Here is a 10467-nt window from a genome sequence, read left to right as displayed (position 1 = left end):
TTCCAAAATTCCCACCTTTGGATGTCCTCTACAGCTACCACTGGCCACTTGGTTGCTTCTTTGTCTAAAGCACCCATCAACCCAGTTTGGTTGACAGGAGGACTTTTTTAGGTATTTAATAACGCAGTGTTCATTATTTGAGTTTTTTTTTTTTAAACCCAACCCATCCTTGGCAATAATGGTCTCTTAGTTTTTTTTTATTACACTGTTTCTTTAGATATAGGAGTGGGCAAAATTGCTGATTTTCAATTCAATGAAAATTTCATGATTAAAATTTCGATTTGATCTTGAATATTTCTTTTTCAAGTACAAATTGTATCAAAGTTTAAAAGGCTACAAACTTTTTGAGGTAATTGCAAAACCCATGACTTTCAGGACCAATAAAAAAAAAATAAGAAAAGCTTGATATTTTGTAAAAACCAAGTGGTAATGTATAGGCAGAGATAGCTGCTTTTTAAGTTCCAGTTTATTTGAAAAAAATTTGGAATATTAGGTATTATTTCCTACTTTGGAATGCTATTTTGTACACATTAGTGACAAAAAAATCTTATTTTAATTTTAAGTTATATAGCTGATGTGGACTACATTTTCACAGACTACCTGGCACTTGGTTCATCAATAGGGGTTGCAACCTTGCAGTTTATTAATTACATTGTATAAAAACTGGCATGGAGCCACCGATGCTCGATGTCATTTAATATTCTACCTTGCAATAGTTTTGTAACTTTTGTTCTACGCTCTGCTTACACCAAAAATTATCATAAAAATTTTAAAAATGTCCTCTGTGTAGAATATGTCCATGAAATATTAAATATTCAATTTTCTTCTATCATGGCTTGAAAAATTCATAATTACATGATGATCCACATAATAAGTCATTCTGAAAAGTCATATATGGCACTCCCCTTGTGACTCAGTTAATAATTTACTGCTGTGTGGGATTTTCACTGCACTGTTAGTCTTGGGAACATTTATTAAGCAAATGTTCATTTGCAAAGATCAGAATGTGAATGAAGAGGTAAGAATTTAATGAGAAGTGACAGACAGGTGAACAGTTTCCATATTGAACTTTATTACAAGGGCAGGCATATGTAGTCTGCTTTTTCATAGCTGCGGCAGACATAAAAAATGAAATATAGGCAACTGGGGTAAGGAAATGATACATTCCTGAAAGATCCCAAAGAATGACATATGTAAGCAAATAATTATATGGGAAGTCTTATGGCATTTCAAAAAATGGAAATAATTTTATTCGTATAGGTTTGTGAAAATTGATTGTATTTGTTATGTGAGAAATCTAAAAATAATATTAATAAGATATAGCAATAGAGTATAGGTAGGTTTTCTAGTTTCAGATCAGGGTTTTAAACACTAAATACAGGTACGAATGCAAGCGTGAAAAAAAAACTTGACCAAGAACTTTCATCCCTAGCCTGACTCTTTCAATTAAACCTTACTGATTCTAACTCAAAACCTAAAATGAATGCCTAATTGTTAGCCCTGTGGGTCTTGCCGGCGCCGCTGCTCCTAATTGCAGGCACGGGCGCCGGGTCTTACCTTTCAGGTAGGACCCGGCTCTCTGGTGTTTGAGCTGGCGTGGGTGTGTCTCTCTTAAATCTATGAGGTAACACATACACGCCCTCTGTTTTCTACAGCCTATGGCTGGATCTCTGCAGGTATTTAAAGGCACCTTCTACTACAGGTTTTACCCTCTGTAACTCCTAGTGCAAAGGTGTTTCCTTTGTTTGCTTTACTGTGTACCGGACCTTGTTTACTTACCCTTGGACTTTGCCTGTTTGCCGCTTGACTCTGACCTCGGATTACGTTTTTGGACGTTTGCCTGATTGCCGCCTGATCCTGACGTCGGATCTTGTTTCTGGACTTCTTCTTGCCATCACCCTCTTGACCACGCAAGCCCCTCTGTGCTCACTCCAAGTACCCTGACCCCTCTGGTCAGCTGCCACTGACCTGGGGGTTGCTCTGGAGTGGCACCTGGCAGCTACCCTGCGGCCCAAGCCTATCCTCACCATCAGAGGCTCTAGTGAAGACCTGGTAGCGGCTTAGTTACGCGCCTCCGGAGCATACCCAGTCAGTGGCACAGTGGGTCCACACCCGCTTGCATAACAGTAATAAAGTGTAAATCTGTCAGTTTTTTTATCTATCTCCGACAATATTTTTGAGAATTACCCTCAGTTGGTGTGCCTGTGGTACAATAAAAAATAGGGGATCATGCTGTGGGTACATAAAGCCTCCATCAGTAGCGGATACCAAGAAATTGGGATTAAAGCTGCTCTAAAAATGGTACCACACTACTAAAAAACTTCACCTGTTCTTCCCATCAGTGTCAAATGTGTTGGAGATGTCAGGCAGCAATGGATATCTTTTTGCACATATTCTTGGATTGCCCACAAATGAGCATCGTGAGATCCATTACCCAACAATTTACTGAAAGACATGTTCCTGCCTTTTTCTTCATGCATTACCTCTCCTTTAAAATGTAAAAAAACTCGACTATAAGGGAGACTAGTAGGAAATTCTTTCATATATGGTTCTACTGGAACCAGTTCCTCTTTTTCCTAGAATACAGGCATCACCTGGGTCCAGCCTAAAAAGTCAGAACCCAAGAGAAAATGCTCTGATATTGCCTTTATGGTTGACCCAGCATCAAAGGGTGATGTCCCCTCCTCCCTTCTTTACCAGTTTCTCTTTTCAATTTCTTTTCAACTTTTGTTTTGTATTGTAATTTTCCTTTTTATATTGTTGTCTTGTTGTCTGACCCTCTGGCTGCCTTCTCATTATATGTGATGTTCCTGGTTTCTCGATTTTAGAAGACGGTGTATCTTCCGTTTTGTGATAAAGCTGTCCCAGGTGAGCCTCCACCATGCCTGTGATTGTTGGATGCACCTTGTGTGCCTTGGTATGTCACAACTGTACCAGTCTTTAAATGCCTGTACATGAATTGTTATGGTTTGTTATCTTTGAAACCTTTCCTTATTAAAAATAAGGAATGTTAAAAAACAAAGAACACTAATAATTGTAAAAAAAATTCTTGTACAGTGGAATATTGCAGACTTAATAACCTAGTAAACTACTAGAAAATATGTTACATTTTCTTGCAACTACAAATCACTTGAAAACAAGTTTTCTGTCCTTTTGATTTCAACAAGAGAACATGCTTATAAGATCAGCCAACAAGAGGCTAAATATTGCTTTTATTACTAATATTTAGTTGGGGGGAGGAAGGCTTTTAACAACCCAATCTTGTTTGTATTATTTTCAAACCTAAAACAATAAATGCTCTGTTGTGCTATGTTAGCACTACATAGCCAGCACAATTGCTGTTTTTAATTTGAATTTAATTTATTCAGTTCTTTTTTTTTTTTTAGTTTTATAGGAGAGCTGCCACAGTCTTGGTCTGTGCTGCTTTCTTCAATGGTCTGAGGCCAAGCGTCTTTATAGAGTGCACTTTTGCTTATGGGACCTTGGGATCTTTCATAGAGTCTTCCTATGAAATAATATAATCTCTTTTCTTGTGTAAAAACAAGCAGGTCATCTGGCATATAAATTTCAACATTTTTTTTCTAAAACATACCTAAAGTAGAACTTTTAGTTAAACAAAAAAAGGCACATACCTTTACAGGTCTAAAACCGTCAATCCATCCGCAAACTGAGCCCAGTGAGTCCCACGTCATCCTGTCTTCCTTCTTCTTTCTGATCTCACATTTGATACCTAAAAAAACTGTTTAACCTACCTGGGTTATATCATTCAGTACAGAATGATTACTATTTATGTTGTAAATATCTGCGATTGGTAGTGGCTGGGTAGTTTTATCAGCAGAAACTATAAGGCTGACAACACTCCACAAAAATGCTGTGCGTTGTCAACCCACAACAAGAATTAGGCATTCATTGCATTTCCTACAGACTGATGGTTATATTTAAAAGGGTCATTAAAGGGATAAAACGTGGTGATAGTTTACAAAAAAGCAACCTCCAAATGATACTTTTTAAGAAAGAACCTAGAAGAGCTTTAGGCAAGATATATGGGGTTTCTCTCTTTTGCCATCGATAAAAATGTCTGTTTGTAGCTTTTATTGCCACAGTTAAGACAACTTTACCATGCTTTGTTAAAATCTCTTCTAAATTTTGTGATCACTGGGGGTTGCTCATGGTAACGGGATGCTTACAAGGCAGATTAGAGGCAGCAGACTCCAAAAGTCCTAAATAACAGCAGGTTTTTTTTTTAGGCAAGTGTTACAGCATACTCTCCAGCACTTCACAACAAAATTAACAAACAGTAGCCTGGCTGGGCCTCTGGCTACCTCACTTAGGTGCCCTCTCTTACTAACACACACTAAATCAACACTTTTTCACTCACAGTTCCAATATGGTTTTGCCCGCTGGCTTTCCTGGAGATCTGTCCCCTTCTCCTGCAGCCTGGAGCCCAGTCTGGCTCCCTTCCCCTGCCTGGAACAGATTCTGGCTTCCTTCACAGCCTTGAACCCTCTGGCTGCCTTCTCAGCATGGAACCCTCTGGCTGCCTTCTCAGCATGGAACCCTCTGGCTGCTTTCCCAGCCTGGAACCCTCTGGCTGCCTTCCCAGCCTGGAACCCCCTGGCTGCCTTCTCAGCCTGGAACCCTCTGGCTGCCTTCTAAGCACACTCCAGCTTGCAACACTCATTTTCTTCTCCTTCCTTGAACCTGAGTGCAGGTGCAAATAACCCAAATCAGGATAGGGTTGGGCCAAGGAACTCACACTTTCACTCCCTTGGCCGTTTCCAGAGCCTTAAAATCTCTGGTTTCTTCCTAAAACCTATCGGCGATACGGCGATGAGGTCCTGGACCTATCATTGCTAAAGGCTGGTTGCACACAGATAACTTTGTGCCATAACTGGCAAGTACACTTGCTGATTGGCAGAATGGCAGAAGCTCACCATCCACCAACAAGTTTAGTTCTGCATTAAAGGAATAACTTCCCCCATACCCATGAAATCTAAAAACAAATGTGAAGATTAATGTTAGAAATTTTTGCAGTTCCAGGAACAGAAGCTGTTTACCTGGTATATTTGGAAAAGTAAACAATAGTGGGTCAAATGTTGTTCACTTTGAACCCCCAATTATGTGGTAGCAAATATCTTGTTTCTTTTGTTGGTTTGTTTTTAGTTTCTCTTCCATATAATAGGGTATTCAGGTTTGCCATATTTTTTGGACACACACTTTCCATTGGGAACATACACTTTTCTATGTAAACAGCTTTTGTCTTTCATTAGTATACCAAACTCTTTTTGACACTTTTGAAATGTGATTTCCTGCTTATGTGATTTGATCACTTTTATTTTTCCAGCAGTCTTTCTCTCATCAACACTGAGACTCGGAGACTCATCATGTGATAAAAGCATGCAGATTTTCCGACTTAACACTCAGAAAGATAAAAGTAGTTGTAATGCTTATAGAGAATCAACAGAGTAGGAACATGTAAAATACAATGCCTGCAACTTATATAAGTAACCTGGAGAGAATGGTGTATTTGTTGGTTAAAGTGAAGATTTACGTTAGAGTGAGAAATTCTTTTTAGTGTTAAAATGCTGCATTCATGAGGGATTATAAGAAGCCAGCCTATAAAACCTGAGAAAGCATTTCATTCTATTTAGAAGTCAAGCTTGAGGGGGAACATAATTGGAATCAGGAGGTCTATTCATCAAAACCACAAATATATGCAAGAATACACCTAAACTCTAATATATGATTCTTTATGGAGAGATACAAGTAAAAAAGTTGTTACCCTAAATAGTTAAGTTTTGTTTCCAATATTGGCTAATATTTTCTTTTAGATGTTTAGATTAATTTTCATTGAACAGATTGAGTCAGATTGAGGCATATTAAAATCAGTCTCTCTTTATTAAAACATTCTACTCATTTACAGATGGGAAGTGAATAAATTGTGTGAGTTGGGCAACTTGAAGCGAGCCCTGCATTGAATTGCTTAAGCATTATTTGGTTAAGGGGTAAATACACCTTGTACATAGTAATGAAAATTATATAGGTATGAATGAAGACACTGCAGGCAATCTCACGAATATTAATAAAATTCAATATATTTTCTAAAAGGTATCATTTATATTTGTGGAAATGAAAGTCATTCTAATAAAAATCCCTCTGTCCTTCATTCTGTTCATATAATTTTGCTATAAATCATCCTGTAAGATTTTTTTTTTCTAAATATTCATTCCAAAGAGATCCTATTTAAATAACCCTTTTAGCAACACATTTCAGAATTAAAATTTCACCTAAAGCAATACTTCTTCCAATAAGCTTGCTTCTATAGAATATTATTGTGACTAAAACAATATTTTGTTGAAATATATTATGCTAAATGGTTCAACCGAGGTGAAATTTGAACTATATTAACAAGTCTCTCTCTGCCATTTGAATTTTAACTAGCCCCTTTTCCATATCAATTTCAGTATGTTTTATTTTTCTGTTTAACGTTCACTAAAATTGAAAATATAATTGCATATTGTTTTTAACAAGATCATATGTCAGGGATTATATAACAAAATCCTCCTATAATAAATTTGAATAACTGAATAACATAAATAAATTACATACATTTTAACATGAGATATATAGCACTATAAAACCCAACAGAATAACATGATAGTTGATAAAGGACCAAAGTTACCAACTAAACTATTTTAATTCATAGACATCTGTAAAATAATGACAAACAGACAAACAAAAAAAAAACAAAATCTATTAAGGAAAATTAAACAAAATTCTAAACTTTACGTTTATCCATAATCAGCAAATCAATCTTCAGCTAGTACTGTTCTTGTATTCTGAAGTAGGGATTGTGGTATTTACCAAATAAAGTATATTGGAAGACCACAAGGGAAACTAATGGTTTAGTTAATAAATATATTTTTACACATTTCTAAACGTATTCCAACATGCTTTTTTATCAGTGCATTTTAGGTACATTTAATACACTCTTTCAAGAATTAAAGCAAGCAGTATAGTAAAAAATCAAAATCTCAACAGCAGCCACATTGCTGCAAGTTGTAAATATTAAATATTCATATGCAATAATTTAGAATCATGTGACTTCAAATACAAATACGTTTAGAGAGTAGAGTTTTATTTGAATGAATTACTTCTATTATCAGATAAATTAAACAGAATATACAAAAGTTACAATGTTAACTTGTATCTCCATATCTTGTGACTAGACAGTTTATGTAAACACTGTGCCAGATGGTCCATTTTACACAGCTGCTGTATTCACATAGCACAATCAACTTCCAGAAAATACAAGAGGGAGGGAAATTTGGGGAAAAGGGGAGACAGCAGAGTAGGCAAGAGGGACGAGTGTACTACTAGGTCGTAGTGTACTAGTGTGCCTTTAAAAAAGGTTTCCTGGGTGTCATGTGTGAACACTGAGCATGCTTTCTACACGCCAGATTTCACTTATACAATTTTTTTATATATAACACAAACACTGGGGTAATATACAAAGGTAATAGAGAATGACAACCTAGGTATTAGGATGAAAATGTTTTCCCACATATTAAAAACATTGGATGAATGATGTTAAACTGCTTTTTATGCCATCCCTTCATGTTAAATATGCATTCCACTTAAAACAAAACTGATAAAATCCTAAAAATTACAATTACCTTTGGCACCTATATGAGGGAACATCACAAATATCATGACAAAATGCTCCTGCCCTGTCCTGAAGTCTTCTTACAAGATTTGAGGTACTCAGCATTTCAAGCTTCTTCTGAAACGACTGTGATGTCATACTATCGCCTGCGTAAAAGTCAGGATTAACAGTAAATACTTTTTTTCAGTTATTTTTTAAATGTGTATTGCAGATGCTGGCAAAGGTGTATGACATCTATTTAACAAGCAGACCTTGCAATTATTACTTTGTACCCATCCGTGTTAAGATTCCACACAGATGAGCACGGCATCATTTTATTTGTTATGCTAAATTATAGTAGACCCTGCGCCACCCCACCTGCTACCCCTGTAAAGCTTACAGACAAACAGAATGGAGGAATAAAGGAATAGATAGAGCACATGTAAATAGCCTAAAACCTGTATTACTAAAATAAAAAAAACACCCTGCCTATTTCTACAGAACAAGAACTTTCATTTCAAGTTGTACATCCTCTAGACTGACTAAACTACAGGGGACAACATTTTATTTTATTTGTATTCAAAGAGTGCGGCTGCTCAATGCATAAAAACATTTTCATTAAATAAAGATAAAATAAATATAACCTTTTGAAAATAATTACACAATACATTTATACATATTAACGAACAGCTTGAAAGAAAGCAAAGTATTTACTTATGTGCATCTGTAGTATTTATGTAAACGTTTGTATAAAGGAGAATATTTCATTTCTTTTTTCATGGTCTTCGGGACAAGATCCTGGGCTCTCCAATTATGAGCAAGGCACGGGACATACTGAAGTGAGGTGAAGTCAAAGGCAATAATTTCTTTTTCTTTTTTACTTGCTAGAAAGCAGGCTTGTGGGGTTCTGGGAAATGTGACACCCTGATGTGTAGAAAAAGCTAAACAGCACCAGCAGCTGTCAGAAACAGTCCTTTTATCTAAGCAACAGAAATAGTTTGGACTGTATAGCTATGTTTGTAAGATTGGTATTAGAATATTATTATATTTACAGAAAACATTTTGTAAAATGACTGCTGAAATGCCAAGGGAAATCTTTGCCAACCTTATGTTGGCAAACAGTCTGATAAATTTAAAGGTGCATACATAATAGAATGTCCATCCTGATCTGACCCCTGGGACTTGGTGTGAGCATTGATTTGCTGCCTGTGAGTTCTCTGTGCTTAGAGCTAGCATACCTGGCCAAGCAGGTGTTGTACTCCTAGAATGGCAAATGCTGGAAATAATAATGTCCATAGATGTACCCCTACCACCCCACATTTACATGGGGCACACTGACTGCATATACTATACTATCCTTAGTCTTTACAAACTAAGTCCAGTGTGTATTCATATGAAACAGCAGAATTTTAATACAGTATATCGAAATATTTTACAAAATATCCTATATTAACATTTTAGGGATGACTTTTCATTTGATCTAAATAGGATTTCATTAAAACATGAATACATTATCTAGTTTTATTTATAAAAGGATAAAACACAATGGAGAAACTGACTGCATATCCTGGGCTTTTTCCCTAGGAATGTGCAGCTCATAGCAAGTGGTATGGTCCATATGGGAAACACGACAGGCTTTGATTGGAATGGACAGTGATGTTGTCCCTTGATAATAATTACGCTGAGCTAACTTTATTTTAAGTGAACTCTCACAAAGCTGTATTGTATTGTAATGTCTTTGCATATTTTATATATATATAGTTAAGTATTTTTTTTGTGGCCAAAGGTCCATTGTAGGTTGAGGTCATATGTTCTAATTTCTCATCCAATAGAACAGGCTTACTGAACCAGCATTCGGTGGAACCCCATCACAGATCCCCACAGGACCAGGAGATGTGCCTGTGTCTGTACCTTCCATCTCACCTTCCTTCGCAGCTAGCAGCAGCAGCCATGTTCAGGAATCCTGTCCACTGGTCACTTCCTGGTCTGAGTAATGTGATCCCCTGAGAGCTGCAGCTTTTCCCCAGAGAACCAGAATATTCTGTGGAATATTCTGCTGGGAGAAGTATGAACACCACTTGAGCTGCCTCTGCTCCTGCACTTCCTCTGGTGGCGGGTTCTCTTACTTGCCAGGTCATGTGATTTCCATCTGCCTCATGACCCCCTATAAAAGGAAGTGACTGGCAACAGGAAGTTGCCTGAACAAGGAGTTCCCTTTCCAGGTTCCAGCTCTTCCTGTCTGCGTCTCCAGTTCCTGATTTCCTGTGTACAGACTCTGGCTTTAACTCTTGTCAACTCCTGCTTGCTGCCCCCCCTGACTGGCTTGTTTGTCCATGCTTCTGTCTCATATTCCGGTACCTCGCCTGATTCCTGTCAGCAGTCACCTGCCTCTGTGTGCTTGGGGGCCGCAACCTGGCAGTTGCCTGCAGTGTATCATCCTCACCTCTGGAGGCTCTGGTGAAGACCGGGCAGCTGCTTAGACTCTGCACCCCACACATGTCTCTGCCAAATGGGCTGCTGACACGGAGAGTCCACCATCCTACCCTGCAGCACCATGACAAACCCAAGGGGTTCCTATAGAGGATGCTGAGGCAATTGCTTGAGCAATGAACATTTTCCATCCCTTAGTAACCACCTACTATATGCATCATTTAGGCTGTCTATAAATAGGGTAGTCTTCCCACGGATTAACAAATTAGGGGGGGTTTTCTCTCACTGATGTTTAATATAAACATCCCCACTGACCACTAATGTAAGTGATCATTACACTTACCACCAATATAAGGGTTTGTGTCTCTATGGGTCCATTAATAATATTACAA

The sequence above is a fragment of the Pyxicephalus adspersus genome, chromosome 1, assembly GCF_032062135.1.
Source record: "Pyxicephalus adspersus chromosome 1, UCB_Pads_2.0, whole genome shotgun sequence".
Classification (NCBI taxonomy): domain Eukaryota; kingdom Metazoa; phylum Chordata; class Amphibia; order Anura; family Pyxicephalidae; genus Pyxicephalus; species Pyxicephalus adspersus.
This window is presented reverse-complemented; position numbering follows the sequence as displayed.